This window comes from Podarcis melisellensis (assembly GCF_964234715.1).
Source record: "Podarcis melisellensis genome assembly, chromosome: 17".
NCBI classification, from domain to species: Eukaryota; Metazoa; Chordata; class Lepidosauria; order Squamata; family Lacertidae; genus Podarcis; species Podarcis melisellensis.
This window is the reverse complement of record NC_138534.1, coordinates 25,831,762-25,859,110: the sequence shown is the minus strand read 5'-3', so window position 1 is coordinate 25,859,110 and position 27,349 is coordinate 25,831,762. Positions and strand designations below refer to the sequence as shown.

At 43.3% G+C, this 27,349-nt stretch overlaps 1 protein-coding gene across 1 annotated transcript in view; it reads left to right on the top strand.

Moving 5' to 3' along the window:
- The window catches only part of SHOC1 (shortage in chiasmata 1), a 255,110-nt gene that overhangs the window by 168,947 nt on the left and 58,814 nt on the right, over positions 1 to 27,349 (top strand). The window lies entirely within an intron of this gene.

Genomic DNA, 27,349 nt, shown 5'->3' with positions numbered 1-27,349 from the left:
AAGGAGGAGGACCCAGAAAAATGTTGTGCAAGGGCTTATAAAGACTTTTGAAATTCCCATCCTGTAGATCAAGACCACCCCTAGAAACCTCATACATACATCACAGCAAAGGTGGTGTTTATCTCTTGTCTGGCAGGTTACTTGATTGGATTGCCTGCGGAGCCTGGCCAGTCTTTTGTAATGATAAATACTTAGTTCCTGAGCCAGGTCACAGGCTCACACCCTTATTCAAACACAGACATACCCTTAAGACAGGATTTGTGAAGGAAAAGACAATGGGGAGGCTTTTCCATTTTGACCTTGCAGAGAAAACATTTGGTCAGTTTAGGAATCAAAATGGTTCCAGGTTGGTCTTCCTGTGCTGATCTATGTATGTGCGGTTATGAACATTACCATATATCTAAGACCATAAAATTCCTATCACACCTACATGGAGCAAGCTCAACTCGACCAACAGAACTGTTGCCTCCCTCTCTTCCTCCCGCACCCCCTAAATCTGTCCTGCAAGGCTAGAGGACCCTCCTGAACAGGTCTAGGGGCACATGTAATAATAATATGTAATAATGTAATAATAATATATTATTTATACCCCACCCATCTGGCTAGGTTTCCCCAGCCACTCTGGGCGGGTTCCAACCAAATATTTAAAACAATACAGCATCAACTATTAAAAACTTCCCTAAACAAGGCCACCTTTTAAAATAGTTGCTTATTGCCTCGATATCTGCTGGGAGGGCGTTCCACAGGGCAGGCGCCACTACCGAGTGTTGGGAAATTTCCATTCCACCTTTAGTTGCAGACATGGAACTGTTGCATGTCACATGTCTGTTTACATACCAGCACAGCTTGCTGGGAACTTCTGTTGTGTGTATAGCTTTTGCTTTAGACTCTCTCTCTGAAGAGATGGCAGTGAGAGACGAGATGTTTTCTTTGTCCTGATTTATGCTTAATAAATCTTTAGCTGTTAGTGTGTTTTCGCAAGCCTCACGCCTGTTCTGTTTGCGCAGGATGCTCTGATAAGGTAGCGTGCTCAGGCTTTTAGAGTCTGAGTCGCTGATTTATGTCGCACCAGAGATCGGGGGATCATCATGGCTGGAAGGGCATGATCCTACTGGGGCTAGCCAGCTGGCATCTCAACCCCCGAAGGATGCCGACACCGAGAAGGCCCTCTGCCTGGTTCCCTGTAACCTCACTTCTCGCAGCAAGGGAACCGCCAGAAAGCCCTCGGCGCTGGACCTCGGTGTCCGGGCTGGACGATGGGGGTGAAGATGCCCCTTCAGGTATACAGGGGGAGGAAAGCCCTGTTGCACCAGCGGACCTCATTCCCCACACAGATACCTCACAGAAATATGCTGAATTCCACCCATAGGATTGGGCTGCACATACCAGAGAGTAGTTGTGGACAGTATTTAAAACGAATCTTGAGTTCCGCACCCTTGCTACTCCCACATGTGAAGTTTTATTCAACGTTATGCCAAGCAGGTAATCTTGTGGTTTTATTGCTCTATTCTACTTGAATGCACCTGCTGTCGTGAAGAGTTATAAATTACAGTCCACCATCCAATTACAGGCATCAGCCCATCAAAGTTAAGCAATTCAAAATCCCAGTGATTTAAAAGAAGGGTTTAGGGTTAAACTACACATGACACGCAAATACATGTAAGAAAGTCCTTCCAAAGGGAAGGGGTGCTTAACCCTCTGATGCCAGCCATTTTCCCACTCGCCCCTCCAGCTATTTCCCTCCCCCTTGACAATAACCCTTTTAACCCTCCAGATGCAGGGTTACTTTTGAAAACACCTGAAATGGTGTGGGGTGGTGGTGAAAGCAACTTGGAAAGTGCAAGTTAAGTCATCCCTCTCACCCATCAATAATATAATAATAATAATAATAAACAACAAATTCTATTTATACCCTGCCCTCTCCGGCCAGAGCCAGACTCAGGGTGGCTAGCACCAGTAAAATTACAGTAAAAACATAATGGGGTGGGGACCCAATTTAAAATACAGGTTAAAATGCAATTTAAAATGCAGCCTCATTTTAAAAGTAGCCCATAGATTAAAACCATAAGGGGAGGGGAACGTAAGGATCAGACTGAGTCCAAACCAAAGGCCAGGCGGAACAGGTTCCTTTTCATATATATACCATATATATATATATATATATATATATATATCCCCTGTGGAGCTTTACATGTTAAAATGTTGGTTTCCCCCAGCACAGTGAAAGGTGCTGAAATATGTCAGCTTTATGAACAATAGTAACAGTGCCAAAGAATAATACCTGCTCAGACACTCCCCCAATTTTCACACAGGGTATTTGCTGTGCCAAAAAGCTTGAAGGGGGAATTTTCTAGTTATTCCTAGAAAACACAAGATATAATTAAATCTATTTATTTTAAAAAAACCCGGGGCTTCAGGTGTTGCTGGATCCAAGCTCTCATCAGCTCCACTAGCCTGGACATTAGTCAGGATGATCAGAGTTGTAGTCTAGAAACATCTAGAGGGCCACAGATTCTGCATCTGGCATGTATAATGTCACTTCATCTGGAATTATTGACTGCAATTTGATTTTCCTTACTAAAATTACCCCTGGCAGCATAATCCTCGTCCCTTCCAACTCTCCGATTCTATGACTCATTAAGCCTCAGGTGCCCTTCTTATACAACTTCAGTTTTAACTGCAAGTGTTAAAAATGTTCTTCAGTCTTCAATGTAAAAAAAAGAGAAGTTCAGTTTTTAAAATATGTGGATGACACCTGAAATATCTGTGTAGCTTTTGTTTGTTTGTTTGTTTCAATTGGTCTCTGTGACTATATTCAGGTTGGCTCCTACTGGAGGGCAACAATCATTCACTACGAAGTATGTTCTCATTGAGACAAGCAAGGCCAGATTATGTCACGCCTGTGTTATTCGAGGTCATTCACTCCTCCTAACTGGAAAAAGCTCCCATTTCACGCTGACAGAGCTTCCTTCAGATATGCAAATAGGAGACACACCAAAGCATCTAACGCTGGGTGGATCAGCAACTCTAAGATTATTTCCAAGCTACACTGTGGTAATTTAATTAGGAAATGCCGGGAATGAACCTGATATTTTTTGCACGCATGGTGCATTGTATAGCCCCTCTCCAAGTTGTCCTTAGTCACATTCATGCCACTATTCTTTGCCTAACCTGCCAGCAGACCCAGCCCAGCCATTAGGCAAGGTGAAGCTTCTGCTTCAGGCAGCAGAAGCGCCCCCCCCCCGGCCAGGTGCTCCACCACTGGCGGAAAAGTACTGCTGCAATTGACACTGATTTGGAGCAAGATCACATCCATTCTGGGCAAGATCTCAGCCCAAATTGGCACGACCTTCCCCCAAATGGTGGTGCTGCTTCTCCGACTGCAGTGGATGCAGCTGCAGCAGTGGAGGCAGTGGCGGGAGCAGGCGGTGGGAGCAGTGGCAGGGCAAAGCAACAGATCCCGTTTTGCCTCAAGTGGCAAAACAGGACGCATGACCCGGGTGGGGCTGAGATAACACCATGTACATCACCCCACACTCTTTGGAGAACGGGCAGGATACAAATTTAATAAACAATCTTCCATTACATGTTGGCAATACACACATTCCTAGTGCATCAAAGAGAACACTTTAGCGCAGGAACCTTTTGCAGACCAGCGGCTGCATCCCTGCCTGAGCAACTGTCTGGGGGCTTCATGCCAATGTACTGGTTTGCAATGGAAAACTGTTTACAGTGGTACCTCCGGTTAAGTATTTAATTTGTGCCGGAGGTCTGTTCTTAACCTGAAACTTTTCTGACGCACCACTTTAGCTAATGGGGCCTCCTGCTGCCGCCGCGCCGCCGGAGCCCGATTTCTGTTCTTGTCCTGAAGCAAAGTTCTTAACCTGAAGCACTATTTCTGGGTTAGCAGATTCTGCAACCTGAAGCGTATGTAACCTGAAGCATATGTAACCCGAGGTACCACTGTATTCAATTTGTATCCTGCCCTTTTTTCCTAAGAGCTCAAAGTTAAATACAGTTGAGAACTTTGCTTCAGGATGAGAACAGGATGCTCCAGCAGCAGGAGGCCCCATTAGCTAAAGGCCAAAGCACGTAAAAGACTCAATATGGAGGCCCACTGGCCTAAATATTGGGAAATAATTGAAAAAATTGGAGATAAATGGAGGTTGCAGAGTATGGAAAAGTTAAAAAACAAGGTGCGAGATTGGTTGCATTATGCTCAAATCCAGGAAGTTTTTAAAGCGGACAAAAAAGTGGGTTTCCAGGAGGAAAAATCGAAACTAGAGACAGAGTTGCTTGAGCCAAAATCTAAGTTAATTTCGAGAATGTACAACTTGCTGCTTAAATGGAATACACAGGATGAGATTGTTAAATCCTCCATGATAAAGTGGGCGCAGGACTTGGGGCACAACATTTTGTTTGAAGACTGGGAAAGGTTATGGAACACCGGAATGAAATTCACGGCATGTAGTGCCTTGAAGGAAAATATTATGAAAATGACATACCGGTGGTACATGACCCCAGTCAAGCTTGCAAAGATATATCACCTGTCTGATAATAAATGTTGGAAATGTAAAGAGGAGGAAGGGACATTTCTACACCTCTGGTGGACCTGCCCGAAGGTGAAGGCCTTCTGGGAGATGATACATAATGAACTAAAAAAGGTGCTTAGACTTACCTTACCCAAGAAACCGGAGGCCTTCCTCCTGGGCATGGTAGACCAGAGGGTGGCCAAGAAAGATAGAACTTTTTTTATGTACGCTACTACAGCAGCAAGGATCTTGATGGCAAAGCACTGGAAGACACAAAATCTACCCACATTGGAAGAATGGCAGACGCAGCTGATGGATTATATGGAACTGGCTGAAATGACTGGCAAAATTCGAGACTCGGGAGAAGAAGAAACGGAGGAAGTTTGGGAAAAATTTAAGGACTATTTGAAAAAACATTATAAATTGTATGAATGCTAAAAAATGCTTCTCTCTAGGAAATTATAGCTTCAGTATCGGTAAATCTTTGAATTGGTAAATAAGGCACAACAAGACAGAAGTGGTGTAAAGAAATAATTTTATTGTGTTGAAACTAAAAATTAATGGGTTCGGATTGAAATGTCTAGAGACCAGATAACACGATAAAATGGAAGATATATATTATGTTTAAAATAAGTCAACAAATTGCTGAGGTTTTGGTTTTACAGAGAATGCAGAGTCCGGAAGAGGGGGGGAGTCCACTAGATTTATGGAAACATGTATTTGGAATTTGAATTTTGTATATTATAAACTTAATAAAAATTATATTAAAAAAACATTAGCTAAAGTGGTGCTTCAGGTTAATAACAGTTTCAGGTTAAGAACGGACCTCCGGAACGAATTAAGTACTTAATCTTAGGTACCACTGTACATGGGATCATTCTAGCTCATCTTCAGAACAACCCTCTCTGGCAGGCAGGGGCAGTGCCACTGCTCCTGCCACCACCTATCTGCTCTTGCTGCCAACATGCACCATGCCCCTTGCCGTGCTCATAGGAGAGGCCTTGAGGGAAGCATGTGGCCCTCGTGCCTGAGGTTCCACACCTCTGTCTAGTGCAACCCTTCGCCCCAGATGTTCTGCTTTACTACATGTCAAGAATTTCTTACAAAGAAAATATGACAGGCAGCCCGTTTACTTGCATCGTGAAGTGGTACAAGCAGAATTCTACCATCACCCCCTTGATTTCTGAAGTTCAGAGAGAAGTTCCATTACTTATGTATGACTAAAATGGGAACACCTGTGAGGGAGATCTCAGAGAGCAAGAGGGAAACCACTAGGTTTGCAGAAGTACAATCTGAGAAGGAGCAGTCAAATGAATTCTGAGCATGCTCAGTGTCGCCAGGAAGTTGACCAACTGGGGGACAGGGAATAGAAAACCAGATGGGCTGGGGAATTCAACCAAGTTTTGGAGAGAAAAGCATCGATTGCTAGCTGCCTGGCATAGGGAAGAGCAGCCAGGTCTCAGTTGCCCTATTCTATTACAGTGGTACCTTGGGTTAAGTACTTAATTCGTTCCAGAGGTCTGTACTTAACCTGAAACTGTTCTTAACCTGAAACACAACTTTAGCTAATGGGGCCTCCCTGCTGCCGCCGCGCCGCCAGAGCCCAATTTCTGTTTTCATCCTGAAGCAAAGTTCTTAACCTGAAGCACTATTTCTGGGTTAGCGGAGTCTGTAACCTGAAGCGTATGTAACCTAAAGCGTATGTAACCTGAGGTACCATTGTACCTGATTCCACAAAATGTGTGGAATGTGTTATTTCTTGCCCTAGCAGTGCCTGTTTTTATCTGACTCCCCAACTAGGGTGTTGTTGTTGGTTTTGTTTTTTTTTTAAAGAAAAGCAAGTCTGACAAAGCAAGACACCTCACCTGCAACCTGGAAAGAGGGCACCGCATAAGAGAATTTCTGCGAAATGGATGTAGGAAGGAGGAAGACAGGTTTGGGAGTATAAAAGGAGAGGGAGTGAGAATGGGAGTCTGGATGTTGTTGGAGATTATTATCAAACATTTGCCCTAAATAAAAACGAGACCAGCTTCGTGCCCATCCCAACTCAAATAAACCCATCCCACAGTTATTTGATTATAGGTCTCAGTAGGTGGCAACCCCACACGTCCATCCCTGGCTTCAAGCCACTAGTTAAAAGTTGTGGGTGGATCAATGCAGCCTTCCCCCCCCCCATCACAATTTAGTCTTGCATTGTCCCTACATGATGAATATCCATGTGTTTCCATGCCAGTGGTTTTCAACCAGTGTGCCATGGTACTGTGGGATGCCTTAAATGATGGTCAGGGGTGCCACGGGCAACACTGGCTTCTGTCCCTCTTTCCTTCCCTCTCTCCTCTGATGCCTTCTCATGCCTCTGCTTCCCAAAGGTTTGCACAGCAGCCCTGGCTATAAGGGCTGTGGTGGGGGGGCAGCTCAGAGCCCAGGGATGGCTGCAGGAGCTGCCCGGAGACTCTTAAGGAGGGGAGAAGAGGCTGAGGGAACAATCCACAAGGGTGGGTGTTTGAGGGTGAGGGGCTGCTGGCTCTGTAGGCAAGGGCTGACATAACTGGGCTCCTGAGCCCCACAGGGGTGCTGCAGCAAGAATGTAGTTGGTTAAAACCTCTGATCTATGCCCATTCAAACTGCCAGTCATTTCATGAATGGCAACTTCGAGAGACAGATTCAACTGTATGCCAGGAAATTAGGTTTGCACAGTTAAGGTGGGTTAAAGTGTTCTGTTGCCCCAGCTCAGTCAATAGAGCCCAATACTCTTAACCTATGATTTAAATCCACTTTTTTTAAAAAAAGAATCTGACTTTTTGCTGTTAGGAAAGTGACAGGAACATGCATTGAAAAGTGTTGAATGTAGTAATGGTTAATGGCAAGACTTATAAAAACCATGCAAGCAAATCAGGATGAATGCTCATTGTTGCGTGGTCACCCTGCAAATTTATCAGGACAAATGAACATTTGTTCAAGCAAATCAGGATGATTTGCAGGCTGTCTGTAGAAGCCCTATCAATGTTTTTAATGTGTCTGCAAACACAAGTTGTCCCAAACATGTATAGAACCAGCTTCTAGATCTTGGAGACACCTGCACATCCACCTTGGAACTCTAAAATGGTTATCTCACACAGGAGATGTCTTGTTCATAACTAGTGATATCAACTAGAAAAAGCAGAGCCGGAACTCACCATGAACACCTCCCTTGTTCTCTTATAATGGCAATGGCACCCACCTGAGAGGCGCTGGTACTGAGTCCCGATGAGTTCCGGCGGGGGGGGGGGGAGCCCTGGATATCAATACATCCCCACAACACTTGCACAACTATAGGACTAGCAGCACAACAAATGAGATAGCTGGAAAGAGCATTTGATTTTCCCAGGGCCAACACGCAGTTTTGCCTATTGTGAAAACACCAGAAAGACTTCCTTGAAGATGAAAGTTATTGAGTGAGTAAGGGACTAGATAACTTAGGACAGGCATCCCTTCAAGTCTGGCATGCTCACCTGCTCCTAAGTCTGTCCCTGAAATCTGGGACATAGCTGTCATTCATCACTCTGTCCCAACCAGCAACATGGGAACCATTTGCCACCTCCTTTCTCTGTGTGTTTCTCCTTCCTTCCTTCCTTCCTTCCTTCCTTCCTTCCTTCCTTCCTTTATTTCCATCGTTCTCTTTTTTCTCATTCTCTTTAAAAAAAATCAACAAAAATGAAAACAGTGATCATAGGCGCCAACTCTCTGGTGCCCTGGGTGCCCGAGCACCCACAAAATTCCCCATGAAGGGGCCAGGCAACCACAAACCCACTGGGTACCCACTGTTGCGGGGCCAGGTTGGCACTCTTGATAGTGATGGTGCAGTTAGCATGGTACCACCACATGTCAGAAGCTGACCCACTCTGCTGCTATTCCATTGGGGTTGGGTGTCACATGTGCACAAAACATTCCATCCAAAAGTTTCCTTAAAAGGGAAGTGCAGGTTTCCTGGTGGGTGATCCTGATCTCCCAGGAGCATTTCTGATCAAGTCATGTGGCCTTGTCTATCTATGTTTGCCTGTATTATATCATAACGAGCATCAAATGCTTGTCTCATCTGAGCTTTCCAACTTGCACACCTTTCCCCAACTGCTAATTATACAATGTGCCTTTTAAAATGTTCTTTAAAGAAGACTGATAAATCTTTGGTTGCCTGGGTGTGCATGTGTGTGACGTTTATTCTGTTACGCTATGTTCAGTTGCAAAATAAAATGAAAGCTGGGTGCATTACTCACATCCATTTGATGAAAAGGCATTCTCCTCAGCATTTCAAAGTTTCTCAGGCTCTTATGTAAGAATTGATCGCAGGGACTGGAAATTAAGTGCCAAGCCCTAGTCAAACACAACAGACTGGGTGAAATGATTGCTTTGCCTTTCAGAGCATTGAAGGAAGCATGTAATTGTCCACTGCCTTTCCCCACAGTAAACCACAGGTAGGAAAGGACATTGCTTGACATGTCTCTTCTTGCCTGGTGATCAGGAGGCGGGGGATGGACGGACCCATAGCATCTCAAGTTCTTGCTCAACAAACATAATGGAATTCCATTCATTTCCACAACAAGTTACAATCTCACACCCACTCACCTGGAAGTAAGTCCCATTAAATTCCATGGGATTCACACTTGAATAGATATGCATGGGATTTTCTCTCCTGTCTCTCCCCCCACCCCGGCTTCCTTTATATTTTATGCAACTGCTTCCTTCTCATTTCAAATGACTCAACTGCCTTTTGCGCCTTGTATTCTTTTCCTTTTCATTCTTTCCATGTTCCTTTATGGTTTTGCTTTTCTTTTTGCTTTTGCGTTCTTCTAGCCCTCTTCCTTAGGGACGCGGGTGGTGCTATGCGTTAAACCACAGAGCCTAGGACTTGTCAATCAGAAGGTCAGCGGTTCAAATCCCCACAACGGGGTGAGCTCCTGTTGCTCGGTCCACGCTCCTGCCAACCTAGCAGTTCGAAAGCACATCAAAGTGCAAGTAGATAAATAGGTACCACTCCGGCGGGAAAGTAAACAGCATTTCCGTGCGCTGCTCTGGTTAGCCAGAAACGGCTTAGTCATGCTGGCCACATGACCCAGAAGCTGTACGCTGGCTCCCTCGGCCAATAAAACGAGATGAGTGCCGCAACCCCAGAGTTGGTTACGACTGTACCTAATGGTCAGGAGTCCCTTTACCTTTAGCCCTCTTCCTTATTTGTCACTCATTCTCACCCATTTCCTCTGGAACAAGCCCTGTGGTATGGTCTCCCACCTGATATTTAGAGGATTCCCCTTAAGAATGGAGAAGAACTGAGAAAATAAGAGGCACATAAGTGGTGCAGCCTAATTCCATTACATATCAATTTTGCATGCATTCAAATAAAACCCACGTTGTTCCTGTTTTTGTGAAAAACTTACATTTAAATAGCATGCACTGTTGTACACATTTCCTCCTAAAATACCTCCTAAAATTGGTAGAAATTTCTCTGTAACACATGTATTTTTGAACTGAAACTGAATCACAAAATTTGGCAAAGCTGATTGTGAGCTGCATTCTGACCCACATATACATCAAATTAGGTTGGTTCACTTTAAAGTGTGGACGAAATGAAATTCTCCTCTATTAAGCAATCAAGATGTTCTCAAACTACAATACAAAGTAATACTTTCCTCCTCCACTTTCCATTTCACTTTCCCTGCCTCTTTATTGTTTTGGTCTCATGTTTTTGTAGACCGTACTTGGTGCCAGATTTACGTATAAGCTAACCACTCTCTTTGGGACCCCCCAAAAACAAAGAAAAAAATGGGTGTACATTTCCAAAACATAAGATAAAAAACAAAATAAAACCTACATACAGCAACAGTGTTTTGTGTTGTGTAGGCTCCTATTTTGTTATGTGCAAATGGCTTTAGATACCTATAACGTCCATAAATTACCATAAAGCATATGTTCAACACAAAAAACAGCAACAATTTGTTGACAACATAGGGCAGCTGGACATATAAATGTCCCCATTACATTCAGTAGCTTAGGGCCTCATCAAACCTAAATCCGGCCCTGACCATAATAGGCCAGCAGCTGGCCTTTGCCCCTAGTTTGGCTACGGAGCCTATCCATCAGACAGCATGGAACTTCTTAGGCTTGTTGAAAACAGCTCACCTTCAAAGGATCAAGTCTGAAGGAAGACCCAGTTAGGTGTGGGTTTTGTTTTTGTTTTTTGTCCAGGTCAAGTCGCCTTGCCTTCACAGTAGGGCTCAACAACTTTGAGTCTCATTTCACCTCAAAAAACTTCTAGAAATATGGCAACCCTAACTTTATTATTTATACTCTGCCCATCTGGCAAGATTGGCCAATCTCAGGCAGGCGTGGAGGCAGTGTCCCACCTGGGGGTGGGCCTGACAGAGCAGGGTAAGGTTTCCTTACCTTGGCCCTGGCCCCTGGTTTCTTCCTTGTTAGCAGAACCCAGACCCGGGCGAGGAAGGAGGAAAATCATGCAGTATGATGACGGATCCTGCTAATGAACGGCTGCATGATTCAGCACCCAAATATCACTTTTGATAAAGAGACTCTTTTCAGGCCCAACAGCATCCTTCTCTCAGCACAAGGAAATGGAAGGAGGCAAGTTCAGAGCAGTGGCTCATGAAAAACATAAGTATCTTCTTAGGGCAACTACATCTAAGGCAGGTATGGAGAACTTGTGATCTTCCAAATGATGTTGGAGTACAATTCCCACCATCCCAATGGCCACACTGCCTGTGGATCATGGGACTTTATGTCCAACAGCATCAGGAAAGTCACAGGTTCCACATCCCTTGTTTAAAATGTCTCTAAGTCAGGAGAAACTGAATAATTCAACCATGTGATGGATTTGATACCATGTATACAACTGGTCAGGGACGCGGGTGGCGCTATGGGTAAAACCTCAGTGCCTAGGGCTTGCCGATCGCATGGTCGGCAGTTCGAATCCCCGTGGCGGGGTGAGCTCCCGTCTTTCAGTCCCAGCTCCTGCCCACCTAGCAGTTCGAAAGCACCCTTAAGTGCGAGTAGATAAATAGGTACCGCTTTATAGCGGGAAGGTAAACGGCGTTTCTCTGTGCTGCGCTGGTGCTGGCTCGCCAGAGCAGCTTCGTCACGCTGGACACGTGACCCGGAAGTGTCTCCGGACAGCGCTGGCCCCCGGCCTCTTAAGTGAGATGGGCGCACAACCCTAGAGTCGGACACGACTGGCCCATATGGGCAGGGGTACCTTTACCTTTACCTTTATACAACTGGTCATCCTCTTGCTGGATCAACAAAGCTGGATGGTGTGCTCCAATATCAAGCACAGATCCAGCCTACATTAGCAAATGATATCACCTAATTTGCCCTAAACGAGATGAATGTGCAAGAAGATTTGAGTGCACAGAGACTAACCTGATGGATAAGGGCTATAGTAAGGATAATGGTGTACAAGCCAACCTTTTCGTGCAATGGCGTGCAGATTTAATGATGGAAAAGAAAAAGGAATGCCTCATATTCATATTTCACAAATAGAAGACATTTGAAAGGTGTCAAATAAATGACTTGTGCTGTGACCCAAGAAGATCCAACACTGTGAGAGTAATAAAAATCCTTGAAAATAAAAGCATTTCCTTTGAAATAATAATAATGAAAAAACCCTGACCTGCTAACTTTTCAGAGGATGGAGCAGAATTACAGGAATTTGTGAACAGGAAATCACACGAATATATAATTGTGAGGTTTCACAAAACAAATAATTCCATCCTGTTTCATTTCTTAAGAACTTGGACAAGTACATTTACCTTGACTTTTGTTTCCTCACTTATCAGCTGCATACTGATGTAAAATCTGTTTCCTAGCTTTGATCACCATGACATTTAAACTAGTGGTTAAAAATAGCTGCTTTGAACCTTCCTTCAACCCTTTTTTCCTAACAATATTTCTTAACTTTATTTTTGGATTGCTCTAGTCTAAACTGCAATCAAATTCCTTAACCTGGACCTTCACACTTTTATTCATCCTGTCCGGAAAAAGGTGAAAACAAAAGGAGAGGAAAGGATTTTCTAATGAATTGCAGCCTTGCTTATGAGCTCCAGAAACAGGCTGCTAATTATAAAAGTGTTTGATTATTTAACAACATTATATACTGCTTGTTTGAAATAACACCTCAAAGCGGTTAAATGAAAAGATAACAGTATCAGTAAAAACAGTTAAAAGCAAGTATTTAAAACATTTTAAAATAATTAAAACAGACCCTCCAAATGTCCCTATTTTCAAGGGATGTCACTGATTTATAGAAGCCGTCCTATTTATGATTTGATCCTGGAATTTCTTACTTTTACTTAGGATGTCCCTATTTTCATAGGAAAAAAGTTGGAGGGTATGAAGTTATCCGACCCCCGAGCAGTCTGAAGGCAGTCCTGTATAGGGAAGTTTTTTTAATGTTTAATGTTTTGTTATGTTTTTATATATGTTGGAAGTTGCCCAGTGTGGCTGGGGCAACCCAGTAAACTGTGTAGGGTATAAATAGCAAAATTATCATAATGGATAATGGATGTCCCTATTTTCATCAGACAAATGTTGAAGAGTATGATAAAATAGACTGAGAAGGGGAATGGCCTGTGCAGAATCCAGATGGCCAAATAGGCTTGAAAGGTGGCATTCAGACACTAGGCTTGAGTTTCTACATCACTGCTTTATATATTAATATACCCCATTATTTCAAAATGGGGTAAGGCAGCCCTGGCACAGCTCTGCACCTCTGCTCCAAAGTCCTATCTAACTGCCCCACAGGTTTGGAAGAGACCTGTTAATAGTACAACCAAAAGTTGGGGGAAAGACAACTGGGTAAGGTCCAAGTCTTTTTGAAATTTTGCATATTAAATAGTCGTACCTCAAAAGTCAAACGGAATCTGTTCTGGAAGTCTGGAAACCAAACGGTGGCTTCGGATAGGCTGCAGAAAGCTCCTGCAGCCAATCGGAAGCCGTGGAAGCCCTGTTGGACATTCAGGTTCCAAAGAACGTTTGCAAACCAGAACACCCACTTCCGGGTTTGCGGCATTTGGGAGCCAAAATGTTCAACTTGCAAGGTGTTTGGGATCCAAGGCACGACTGTAAACAAACCCCAGCACATTTAAGAGCATTTATTTTGATGTGATAGTAGCCCACAAGAATTACAACCGAGTAGCACCACAAAGATAGACATCTTTTTCTTCTTCTTTTCTGTTATAAAAGGAAGGATTTCTGTCTTTGGCCAAGACACATACCTTGCATGTAACCCTACATCATTAAAACAAGAGCCACTCGGGGCCACACGAAAAAGTTGCACGACAAACGATGCCTGTGATGAGAGTCTCCCTTTTCATAAGCAAGCAAACAAAAACAAATCCAGCGGTTGCTTTTAAGATGGGGAAGGGAATATGACTCTCCAAGGACCCAGGAAAATGCAGGGAAAGCATCCCAAGGCAGAGAATACTTTAGCATCAGCAAGGATTTGAAGTCAAGCCTACAGAATCTTTCACGGCTGCCTGACCAGGTTCAGCTTGTGCATTGGAACGACTCCATTTTCTGATAGGTTAGCACTGCAAGAAAAACATGGAAATTCTGGATTGATGAGGGTCTGACAGGAATGGATCCTAAACAGGAAGAAAGCTGAGGTATCAGAATGCTCGGGTTTGCTGAAGTCTCTGTGTTTATATAAAACCGAATGGGCAATCCCCCTCTCCCAGAAAAAAGGAAAGAAAGAAAAAATCAGTCCAATAAGGACTGAGCATTTTCAATAGCTATGGACTTTCCAAGTGTCCCTATTTTCCAGGAAAGGTCCCAGATTTACAGAAGCTGTCCTGATTTGATCCCGAAATGTCCCGCTTTTCCTTAGGATGTCCCTATTTTCACTGGAGAAATGTTGAAGGGTATGGAGTTATGCAACCCCCAAGCCAAGTTTCTTAATACAACCCTGAAGTTTCTTAATGTTTAATGTTTTATTAAGTTTTTATATGCTGGAAGCCTCCCAGAGTCGGGGGGGGGGGTGTATAAAAAAATAAGATGATGATGATGGTGCTACTGATGATGATGATGATGATGGAACAGGATGTCCCTATCTTCATCAGAGAAATGTTAGAAGGTATGTAGCTGCAGAATGTCAAATAACAGTTGAGAAAGAAAAATGGGATGGAGAACAGGACTGACCTTTTAAGGCCCAGGATGGGAACATTTGGCAAGGGCCATCAATGCCACTTACGGAGAGAGACAGAAAGAGAAAGCGCATATGTAGGATTGCCCCCCCCCCCTTTAAAGATCAAGGTAAAAGTGAGATCCAGCAGAATTAATCCGAGCCTTGAGAAGCTCTGTGCACTTCTGAAGGGAGATAAAGGTCACAACCTTCAGCATCTCATGACAACGGCCACAATGAGGAGTGGGGCTCAGAGTCTTCATGGACACCACCAGGGAGATACCCCAAGGGCAATGTCGTGCCCTTGGGCAGCAAATTGGGCACCCCTACCTTATGGAACAGAATATCCTGGAGGAGGCAATGGCTGGCTGGCTGGGAACCCTGAACATGAACATTGGAAACAGCCTTATATTGAGTCAAAGCCGGCTGTCTACACTTTCTACACTGAATGGCAGTGATTCTTCATGGTTCAGGCAGGAGGGACATTCCCAGCCCTAGCTGGAGATACCAGGGATTGAAGTTGAGACCTTCTTCCACTGACTTATGACCCTGTTAGGCGTGATAGTGCACTGCAGGGTGTTTTTTTGTTTTGTTTTTTGCTGTAGGTCCCACCTGTGGATTTTTAAACATTACAGAGATGAGCTCTGGGAGTTTTGAGTCCTTTTCTCTGGAGCCCTTTCCTCAGTCTAAACTGGGGTGTGGACTCTGTGGCCCTCTAGCTGTTTGCTGGACTCCAACTCCCATCAGCTCCAGCCAACAGAGCCACAGATTGTCATCAGGGATGATGGGAGTTGTAGTCTATCAACACTTTGATGGCTTCAGGTTCCTCACCTCTGATCTAAACCCTCCACCTCCCACCAGCTACTATTTAGGGAGAAAGAGAGGCACAAACACATCTCAGTGCGTAAGAATAATAATTAACACATAAGATCGTTTGACATCAGAGCTGACATAGTGGAATATGATTTTTTTTTGGAGTTTTCGTTTCAAGGTGTACCAGAACACTTGTTGCTGACAAACAATTATTCATGCCCATTATTGTTAGTGAGCAGGGCACTAAACATTTTGAAGAGGGAACATCTATGAACCTACCATTAAATTTATAGATATTTAGCACCTTAATTATGGCAGAACAAATGGAAAGATTGAGGTGAAAGTGGTGCTGTGGTTTTGTAGGCAGTTATCATGCTCAAGTATAATCATGTGGTGCTCTTACGCACAAATATAATTGAAAGTGCTCATTGGCCGACACAAAACACTTTTAAAAGCATGCTGGGGAATATGTTAAAAGGATGTTGCCAAGTGAGATACCCTAAGATGGGCTTCCATGGAAATTAAATTATGAGATGCAAAGATGAGAAGGTTAAGTGGTGTATTTTCTTGTGCTTAATTTAGGTCAGGAGTCAGGTCAACCACTTTGGGCCTATGGGCACATTTGGGAATTTGAGAGGATGCTATTTGGGTGCGTCCCCACCTCTGGTTGCTTCTTTCTCCCCACCCAGAGCCACTCTCTGTCCCCAAGACAAGAGAGAAGTGAGTGAAGATGATGGAGTTTATGGATCTGGCTGATCTCACCAGGAGAATCCGTGACCAGAAAGAAGAGGAACATCAAGAAGACTGGAAGAAATTTAAAGACTATTTGAATAAGTATTGTAATATTAAAGATATGTAACCACTTGAAAGAAACAATTAGGCCTAGGATTAAACTGTAATTAAATTTATAAATAAGAAAATGTACAATAAGGAAAGTTATGTAATATGATTAGGACTGTGATATGGTCTTTTGAAACACTGATATTGGAAACTGCTACATATAATTACTAAGAAATTCGGATGGAAGAGATTCGAGGAAGTCAAATACTATGTTTATGAAGATGGAAGGTACTTAATTTTAATTAATTAAGTGGTAATGTGCTGGATGTATCTTTTTTCTTTTTTCTCTTTTTCTTTTATTCTTTGTTTGTTTTTATTATTGTTACTATAATAATAGTACTATTGTTACTATTGTTTACTATGTTTATCTACTGAAAATAATAATAAATATTATTTGAAAAAAAGAAAAGAAAAGAGTGAGTGTGTGTGAGGGAGAACATGCACACCTTTGCTTTGGATAAAGGTTGGGCAAAGTAGAATTAAAATGCATCCTGCACCCTGTCTTTACACAAGGTTCCCCACCCCCCCAAAAAAACCTGCCACCATCAAATCAAAACTTATATTGGTAGATGGCACAGAAAAATCACAACCCCAGTGCCTGCCACCATCACAATAACATTAATGCAAGTCATAGATCTTCAGGGATCTTCCACACAAGCTGGCTGGCACCTGCCTGTCTCGGGAGACAATGGATGAGTTGTTGGGACTCCAGCTCCCATCAGCTGCAGCCAACATGACCATGTCAAAAGAAAGTTGGAAGCTGAAGTTCAACAACATCTGAAGGGCACCAGCTGAGCAACCCCTGGAATGAAAGCTGAAACAGACATGTTTTAACCATTATAGCAATCAGATAGCACACACACTTATCCAGGAAATATGACCTTTTAAAAATAATAATAATAAAAAAAGAATTGTAAACTTGTTCTAAATCAGTTATTTAAACTGGTGCTCTTTCTGGCAATCTAAATTAAATAGCAGCTAACCACACAGTAAAGGGAGTTTCTCGTATCTACTAAACAACATACCCGTTTCAGAAACACTGTTTTTATTAGCAGACTCTGAAGATAGCCCATTAAGCATTCTTTTTTTTTTTTTAAAGGGAAATAAAGGCCCTCTCCCACTCTTCCTTATTTACATCCTTCCACAAACTGAGCTGTTTTTTAACCAAGGACAATAGTGGCTTAGTCCTAGCTTTAATACTAGGTTTCAGAGGATCAACAGGTACTGCAAGCAGCATGACTTTGCATAATAACTTGCTCTTATCCGACTTGTTTGTAAAGGTTCTCAGATTGATAAGATCCAGACAGCTAGCATTATTCCATGGGCAGTCCCACACAACCTTCAAAATATAGTCCCCGATCCTGGTCAAGGAAGGGCCAGCATATACATGTCATTAAATATGTTTTTGTAGCTAATGTGTAGGTTTTTTAAAAAAAATGCACATAGCATCAGCTGGCGGAACTGACAATTAATGGAATCAGAGCAGGCCTGGAGAGAAAATATTTCCAAACGTGGAGTTTTTCTCAGCTACTCTGGAGGAAAAGGTTTAATCCCTCCACCACACCTACTCTGGTTTTATTAATTATCACACACCTCCCGCTTGACGCATAAAAACATTGGCACATCGAAAAAAACATTTAAAAACCTGTGCATTAGATGCAAACCCATATTTCTATATTCCTGTCAAGATTGACCCTGAGACTTCTGCTTAGAGGCAATGTATCTTAAAAACATTTGAGCATAATTAAGCCATATTAACTTTTGTGAATAGGGAATCAAGAGATAAAAGGAACAACTGGCAAGTTTGGCCTTGGAGTTCAAAACGAAGCAGGGCAAAGGCTAATAGAGTTCTGCCAAGAGAACAAGCTGGTCATCACAAACACTCTTTTCCAACAACACAAGAGACGACTCTACACATGGACATCGCCAGATGGGCAGCATCGAAATCAGATTGATTATATTCTCTGCAGCCAAAGATGGAGAAGCTCTATACAGTCAGCAAAAACAAGACCTGGAGCTGACTGTGGCTCAGATCATCAGCTTCTTATAGCAAAATTCAAGCTTAAACTGAAGAAAGTAGGAAAAACCACTGGGCCGGTAAGATACAATCTAAGTCAAATCCCTTATGAATACACAGTGGAAATGAGGAACAGGTTTAAGGATTTAGATTTGGTGGACAGAGTGCCTGAAGAACTATGGATGGAGGCTCGTAACATTATACAAGAGGCAGCAACTAAAACCATCCCAGTGAAAAGGAAATCCAAGAAAGCAAAGCAGCTGTCCAACTAGGCCTTACAAATAGCGGGGGAGAGAAGGCAAGCAAAATGCGAGGGAGATAGTGAAAGATATAGGAATTTGAATGCAGATTTCCAAAAAATAGCAAGGAGAGACAAGAAGTCCTTCTTAAACAAGCAAGGCAAAGAAATAGAGGAAAACAATAGAATGGGGAAAACCAGAGATCTGTTCAAGAAAATTGGAGATATGAAAGAAACATTTCGTACAAAGATTTCCATAATAAAAGACAAAAGTGGAAGGACCTAACAGAAGCAGAAGACATCAAGAAGAGGTGGCAAGAATACACAGAGGAACTATACCAGAAAGAAATGGATGTCTCGCATACCCCAGGTAGTGTGGTTGCTGACCTTGAGCCAGACATCCTGGAGAGTGAAGTCAAATGGGCCTTAGAAAGCATTGCTAATAACAAGGCCAGTGGAAGTAATGATATACCAGCTGAACTATTTAAAATTTTAAAAGATGATACTGTCAAGGTGCTACACTCAATATGCCAGCAAATTTGGAAAACTCAGCAGTGGCCAGAGGATTGGAGAAGATCAGTCTACATCCCAATTTCAAAGAAGGGAAGTGCCGAAGAATGCTCCAACTACCACACAATTGCATGCATTTCACACGCTAGCAAGGTTTTGCTTAAAATTCTACAAGGCAGGCTTAAGCAGTGTGTGAGAGCTGGACCATAAAGAAGGCTGATCGCTGAAGAATTGATGCTTTTGAATTATGGTGCTGGAGGAGACTCTTGAGAGTCCCATGGACTGCAAGAAGATCAAACGTATCCATTCTTAAGGAAATCAGCCCTGAGTGCTCACTGGAAGGACAGATCATGAAGCTGAGGCTCCAATACTTTGGCCACCTCACGAGAAGAGAAGACTCCCTGGAAAAGACCCTGATGCTGGGAAAGATGGAGGGCACAAGGAGAAGGGGACAACAGAGGATGAGATGGTTGGACAGTGTTCTAGAAGCTACAAACATGAGTCTGACCAAACTGCGGGAGGCAGTGGAAGACAGGAGTGCCTTGCGTGCTCTGGTCCATGGGGTCACGAAGAGTTGGACACGACTAAACGACTAAACAACAACTTTTGTGAAACTTGCTTCAAACAAACATGCTTATTGTAGTCATATAATTGCAGACCATGCTGAACTCCTCAGTTGAATACTGTTATCTCAGATCCTTCAGCTAGGGATGTCAGGAATTGAATAGGAGACGGCTGTGCCAGAAGAATATTCTCTACATCAAATGCAGGTGAAAAACAAGGCAGTATATTTCCTAAGCTCCATTTTTGAGGTAGGCCTTAAATAAATGGAGAGAACTGCTGTACTATGGAATTTTGCCTTTATTATTGTGTTCATTTCATAAGCTCCCAGGATTTATCTATGAACACAGCTTTGTTGTACGAGCTACCAAACAAACAGTGCAGTTGATAGTCCCTTCTGAATATATTTGTAGTGTACCCTGACACCTAGAGAAACACAGTGTACACATAGATATATTAAAATCGAAGGCATGAGAATACCTTGAGGAAATAACATGCCTTTCCCACAAAGTAGCTCTTGCATTTACTAAAAATGAATTCTGATCACTCTCCTAACCACAGCATACTCAAGAATCTTTCTTTAAGGGATCCAAAGTCCACATGATGTTTTCTCCAGTTTTCCTTAGGCTTAGATTATTAGTATTTGCTCAGCTGCCGGAAAAATCAATATACAACTCAATAATCTTATTCCTCTTGGCAAAAGCAACAGGACTCCGAAAGAGCTTAGTGTAAAGATGGCTGCCTACATTTACACACTTTGGATACCAGCTGCCATCTTCTTTCCTTCAAATGTGGACGTTTTCAAGCTAATATTGCACTTGCTTTGATTAAATTTAGTGTATTGGGGTTGTGGGGTGATTGTTATGACACTATGATGTCGTTGCTGTTAATGCTCCTCTGCCTGCTTTGACTGTTAAGAATCCTAAACAATGTGTGATTCTACAATTATATTTTGATTGTGCTGTTTTACTGTGTTTTTGTTATTTGCTTCTGAATGGCTTTGAGTGGACCAGCCATCATGAAAAGGAGCAAATGATTACTTAGCAAACAAACGAGTGCATTTAAAAGCCTGTTTCCTGCTTGAAGTTTAGACCTCTCAAACAAGTGAGACCTGCTCTACGGAACAAGAAATGCTCAAACTTCAGGTGAATTTTTGCTTCCAAAAAGTGTTCCATTTTATCTAAAGGTAAAGGGGCCCCTGACCATTAGGTCCAGTTGTGACTGACTCTGGGGTTGCGGCGCTCATCTCTCTTTATTGGCCAAGGGAGCCAGCGTACAGCTTCCGGGTCATGTGGCCAGCATGACTAAGCCGCTTCTGGCGAACCAGAGCAGCGCACGGAAACGCCGTTTGCCTTCCCACTGGAGCGGTACCTATTTATCTACTTGCACTTTGACGTGCTTTTAAACTGCTAGGTTGGCAGGAGCAGGGACCGAGCAATGGGAGCTCACCCCGTCGCAGGGATTCAAACCGCTGACCTTCTGATCAGCAAGTCCTAGACTCTGTGGTTTAACCCACAGTGCCACCCGCGTCCCTTTTCAGTACAGTACATACTTGGTAGCAAACCTAATTGAACTCAATGGGGCTTAGTCATGAGCAGCAGTGTATAAGTTATTTCAAAAGTGCACAGTCCCTGCATGATGGCCACCCCTTTCTAAGATTATAGAACCTTCTGATACAATCATAACAAGCTTCCACTCTCTTTTTTCATATAAGATACATCTTTTTGAGAATCAGCAAGGAGACAATGATAGAGTAAAGGCTTTGCTCTTGTTTTTGCAGAAAGCAAATGACACAGAGAGAGTGCGCGCACACAAAAGGGTTGTTATTTTTTCTCTTCAGAGTGTCCTCAAGGTCTTATGATATTCTCTCTAAAAGCTGAAAAGCTCCAAGAATTCCAGATTGTAGCATATTTCACAGGAGGCGTTTAAACATTATTAGAATATATGACATCACTTTTTGACATAGTCAAAAAATTGAACAATTTTGTTGTTTGTCATCTTGCATACCTTAATTTTGATGAGTAAAATTTTCAGCAATAACTATGGACCAAATTTTACTATACCATAAATTATTAGGTAATCCTTCTACATATTTCACTTTGCTTGTGATAGCGACTCTGGCAGCTAACCGCAAATAATCAATTCTTTTCCAAACTCTCTTCAGCTGGCCTATTAATAAAGAGATTGGTATCAATTATTATTTTGTTGTTAAATTAATTTCCGGGAAAACCATCTCCCCAAAAGAGCTGCCACCATGTGTAGAACCATGTGTATGTAGCCAGCATTTTAGGGGAACAGATTGGGATTAATATGCAAAAAAATCACCAATGTATAGCACCACCTAAAAATTATTTTGATAGTAGATTCTTGAGTCTTTGCTGAGATTCAGCTCCAGCTCTTCCACAAATAGTGTCTACTCAATAAAGCTCTTCTTTTATTTTACTAAAACATTTCTGTTTCAGATTGCAGCGACGTAAAAGTTCAAATCAGCAAGTCAGAGGGCCACCAGGTAACTTACGCCTTTGAAGGTTTTCTCTGAGGCCAAAAAAGGACAAGATTTTTAATTCCGCTGCAGCCACGCTCCGACAAACATTTCTGTAGGCCAATATTGTGTCATTTCTGTTTGCAAGATTTGGCAGCATTGATACTATACTGTGTAAAGTAAGGTCAGGTTATTTTCCTAACCCAGCCTTCAACATTTCTTAGGGCAAAGGTATGTAAGAGAACCCCAGCTGATTTTTGTTTTGAACAGGAAAAACACCCTTTTGGGAAGAGGAGATTTTTAGAGCTGAGAAGCAGTGGGGAAGGAGGGGTGGCTAAATCTTTCCTTGGCTTCCCCAAGCTACTCACCCTCCCCTATGGAATTCCAAACAAATGTTTGTTCTGTTCTGTATATTTGGGTGTAATGTGCAGTTAGGCACTTAGGCTCATGTTACGTGCCAGACAGCATGTACACGTGCACAAAAGCAGGCATGGTTACTTAGCTCTCAGAGCGAAGCTACCGTATCTCCAGACTAGGCATGCTGTGTAAACATTTGCAAAGTTCACGTTTTGGCTTGTTACCTGTTTCCATCATGCCCGACCTTCATTTCTTTCTCTCTCTCTCTCTCTCTCTCTCTCTCTCTCTCTCTCTCTCTCTAGCAAGAGTAACAAGAAGTCAACAATACAAACATTCCAAAGATATTGACCTAAAACAGGTTTACATCCAGACCATACAAGTCATGTAATAGAAATCACTTCTCAAGGACCACTTACCTTCAGTTGATGGGGAGTGGCAATTGCAGTCTGGCGCGGGCCATGGTGGCATCAAAGGTAGTCTGTTGGCTTCCACGTGGCTGGTAGAGGACATCACTTCCCCCATTGGCGATTTTGGCTGCCGGGGCTGGACCCAGCACTCATTTGGCAGTTGGATTCCCCACCAATTCTGAACATACTCCAGGGCATGGTCCTCTTTCAAAAAAGTCTTTAGGTCTCAAGGCTGGCCCACTCCCCCCACCCCCCACTCAGGAGGAGGATGTTCTGAAATAATACGTGTCCATTAAGGAACAGGAGTTAGCCACCAAGACCATGTCCTTTCATGTCGTTGCTACCACCTTCTCCAGCAAATTCCAATGGTTCCCCAACTCCTGTGATTGCTTCCACATGTGCAGGCTGCTAAAGGGCAGCCTTGGCTTCCATCACCAGGAAGCCAATTACAGGCCCAATGGAGTGCACCTGTCACCAATGGGCAATGAGGTTTGGTTGCTGCATAAGTGCAATGGTCTTCAGGATTGGTTGCTGACGTGAGTCATTGAGTGGGATCCTTAGTCAAGGTGGACAGAGGGGCTTTGGGAGCTCTTCCAAGGGATCAGGGTACCCCATTCAAGAAGTCCAGAGGAAGGTACTCCTGTTGGGATGCCCAGGCGGGGACTGACAGGCCACAACAACCCCCAAATGGTGATCTTGGAGGGGCCATTCCAATGTGATGATCCTTAACCTAGGATTAACCCTGCCCAATAATCAACCAGCAGACAGGTTGGACGATTCAGGGTACACACCTAATGCTCACGCCGAAACCTACTGACATCTGTCATCAGTAAAGTGGCCCATTTTAATCCAAAATTGATCGGCCTATTATTACTGCATCTTCTTGTGTTCTGTCCCCCACCATTTGTATCTTCACTGCACCTGGGGCTGCAAGATGGGTGCTGTACATGGCGACTCCTGGTAAGTTCTTCATTGATAGAGCCTCTCCACAAGCATTCTTGAGGAGCAGGAGAAGGAAACAAGCCTTCCCCTTTATTGACGAATGCAATGAGAGGTGGCCACAGCTCACCAAAGTTATCTCTTTTAGTGACCCCTTTTGCTGCTGTTCTGTGTCTTGCGAAGCGATCTGATATATCCACTTCCCATGCATTATTGATCTGACTGCAAAAAGGAATTTTGGTTTTCAGTTTCCAATGCTGTGCAATTACAAGACGAGCAGTGGTCAGTAAAAAGCATAATGATTTCTTGTGCTGAAGAGGGTTATTCATATCAATGTCTAGAGAAAGATGTGCAAGTTGCCAGGTTGGGTTTGAAGGATTGGTTTGCGATTTCAGCAATTGTTTTAAATACATTGTCCCAGAACACACCTACTATCTTGCACCCACAACCAGGCACAGAGAAATAAGCCCACGTCGCCATATTCTGCCCAGCACATAGGGCAGATGATATTGCTAATTTTAGCAAACCTAGATGCGGTCCAGTGCCACCTGAGAATGACCTCAAGGGATGCTTTTTGCAGTCTCATCAAGATCATTCTCATGGGGGGTGGGGGCGGGTCGCCTAGCCAGATCCCATCCCACTTGTTTTCATCAATGATTTCACCAATGCCCACTTCCCATAACTATCTGAGACCTCCAGGGTCCCCATAGCATGATCTATGACAGTATTGTATATCACTGTGACTACCCTGTTCAGGGTCTATTATAGAATGAATTAAAAAATATAATGGGAGTTGGTGCTATCTCTCGCTAGGTGTTTTGCAAACCTTAAGCAAGCTGAAACCAGCCAGTGCCTCTTAGTTTCCCCTTGAAGGCCTGCCTTAGTGATAGCTTTACTGTTGGGGAGTAGTTCATGAGTGCGATAAAACCCATTTATTTCCCATTTTCTAAGCCAAGAGTATATCATGCAGGAAAATGTTTTTTGAATGTGCATTACAGATACAGTGGTACCTCGGGTTAAGTACTTAATTCATTACGGAGGTCCGTACTTAACCTGAAACTGTTCTTAACCTGAAGCACCACTTTAGCTAATGGGGCCTCCTGCTGCTTCACCGCCGGAGCACAATTTCTGTTCTCATCCTGAAGCAAAGTTCTTAACCTGGAGCACTATTTCTGGGTTAGCAGAGGCTGTAACCTGAAGCGTATGTAACCCGAGGTACCACTGTACAGCATGTACACAGCATTGGGACTATGAAAACAGGGCAGGGGGTTGTCAAGGTCATAGTGGGTTTCACCCTGAGGTTGGTTGGCTCCATTCAGTTTGATGAGTCACGATTTGTGGCAGCCTCATCTATGGCAATAGAACCTTGTTGGTACTACGTAGCAAGTGGATGGCAGAGCCAGTGTTACTCAGGACTTTGACCTTGTATCAGGTGATATCAATGCATCAAGCCAATATAATGCCTTAGTGGCATATGACATCAGGTGCAGGGCAGGCGGAAACGCAAGGCTGCAAAGGAACTCCCAAGTACAGCTGATGCCAGCAGGGCTTGCTGGCTGGTACAAGCCCTGCTTTTGGCAGGGATCAGCTGCCAGGAGCTCAAGTGGAAACACTCGAGTGCAGTGGAATCCCAGCAGAGCTTGCAACCAGCACCCATCAGCTGGTCAATGCTGGCTGCCAGCCTTGCTTACCAAGGAATAATCAGGAGTGCATTTTAAGGCTCCTGATTTTGCAACTGCCGTCATGTATGGGGCAGCTGGACTTTGGACTCATGGGCCAAATTAGAACTGCATCTGGGCCTAATTTGATAGCTCTTTCCTACCCCAACCCTGTATATTGGTGCTGCTCTTATACAGGGTAGGTGGGACTTTCCCCCCCTTCACATTATCAGTTTGGCTAATGAGAATGCCCCTGAATATGGAAGGGGTGCTGTTCCTTGCTCATTTTCTCGTGTTTGTTTATTGATCTGTCAGCTGCCCTTCGGTTTAGTTAAACGCCCAGGGTAGTTCACTAGGCAAATAAAAACTAGTACCTATTGAGTAAGCACAGCTAGGTCATGTGGTATACTAAAGAGGGCTTTGACATGAAGTCCAAACAACACTCACCTTTTTACAAATTAAATGGTGCCACCACTCCTGGGCAGTTGCTTAAGGGAATATAAAACAAAGTGTGGCATTTCCGGGGTGGCGGCAGAGGAAGACTGACTGCTGTGAGTAGCCCTACTGTAAATGTGAGAGAGCTAAGCTACAGAAAGACCCGCAGAGAAGGGTCCTTTTAATTCCTGCGGCTGCAAACAGAGGCCATTAAGAGCTAATGCATGTGAAGCTCTTTTACTTCTTGCTTTTGAGGCGGTGCCAAAGCGTCGTTTCTTAATCTACATCTCTGGCATCCTTCTCATACTGTGCAGCCCCCTTTCTAAAGCAATATTTGGTTTTGCTTAGCACGGCAGGAATGGTGGAAAGCCATGTGCTGTATAGCAGCATCTTGCCCTTCAGGCAAAAAGCTACTGGCAATTATATGATCTCAGTGCTGAAAGAATCCAGGCGTTTGAAAGCTCCCCGGTACTAAGAGCCACCAGGAAGCAGTTGCTCGGCCCTAATCTGGTATCTGCAACCTGAGTATTTGGGTCCGTCCCATTAAGAACACATTAACAGCGCAGATTCCCGCAAGAGTATGCCAGGCTCCCTTCTCTGAAGCTCTTCCTCTTGAAGGTCTTGCTTCAAGAAGCTGGTTTCAAATGTAATTTTTCACATGCTCACTTTTCTAAGGGAGTCAGTGACATTCAAGGATTTCAGTCAAGACTGACAATTTCTGCAATGATGGCTTATTATTAAAAGCCACCCATGCTGTAAGACAGAGATGACCCATGGCCCAGATGCAGCCTCAAAAGCCACTTTAGTTGGCCTCCATGTCAAACTTTAAACAAAGTACATTTAAAAAAAAGCTTTTGGAATAAAGCTTGGTCAGTGGTAGCCATTGTGGTGCCTTCCGTATGTTGGAGACCACAAACCCCATAATCCCTGGCCGTTAGCCACAGCTGGTCAGGGCTGATAGCCCAAAAAATATCTGGTGATTACCATATTGTCTACTCCTGTACTGGGCAATAACCTAGTATATGCTGGTATAGAGAGAAAGAGAGAGAGATACAGCAAAGTAAAGTATGGAAATATAGACTGTAAAACCTTTAAAATGTACCATTCCAAGTAAGTTCCAAAATGTCCCCTTAAAAAGTTCCTTTCCAAAGTTTTCCTCTTCCTCCAGCACAGGAAAAGACCACATGTTTGGAAAGTTTAAAAATGGTTTACTTACAAACTCTCCAAAGGTCAGATTCATGTGCTTTTCCATATACCAGTAAAAAAAAATTGCAAAGGCAGTAAAACATAGCAAAGTTATGTTGGCAGAATGTGTTTTGGAAGTTGGTGTTAACTATGGATAGCAAAAAACAGGCAGCAGAAGAGAAAAATCCTATGCATGGGAGGCATGCATAC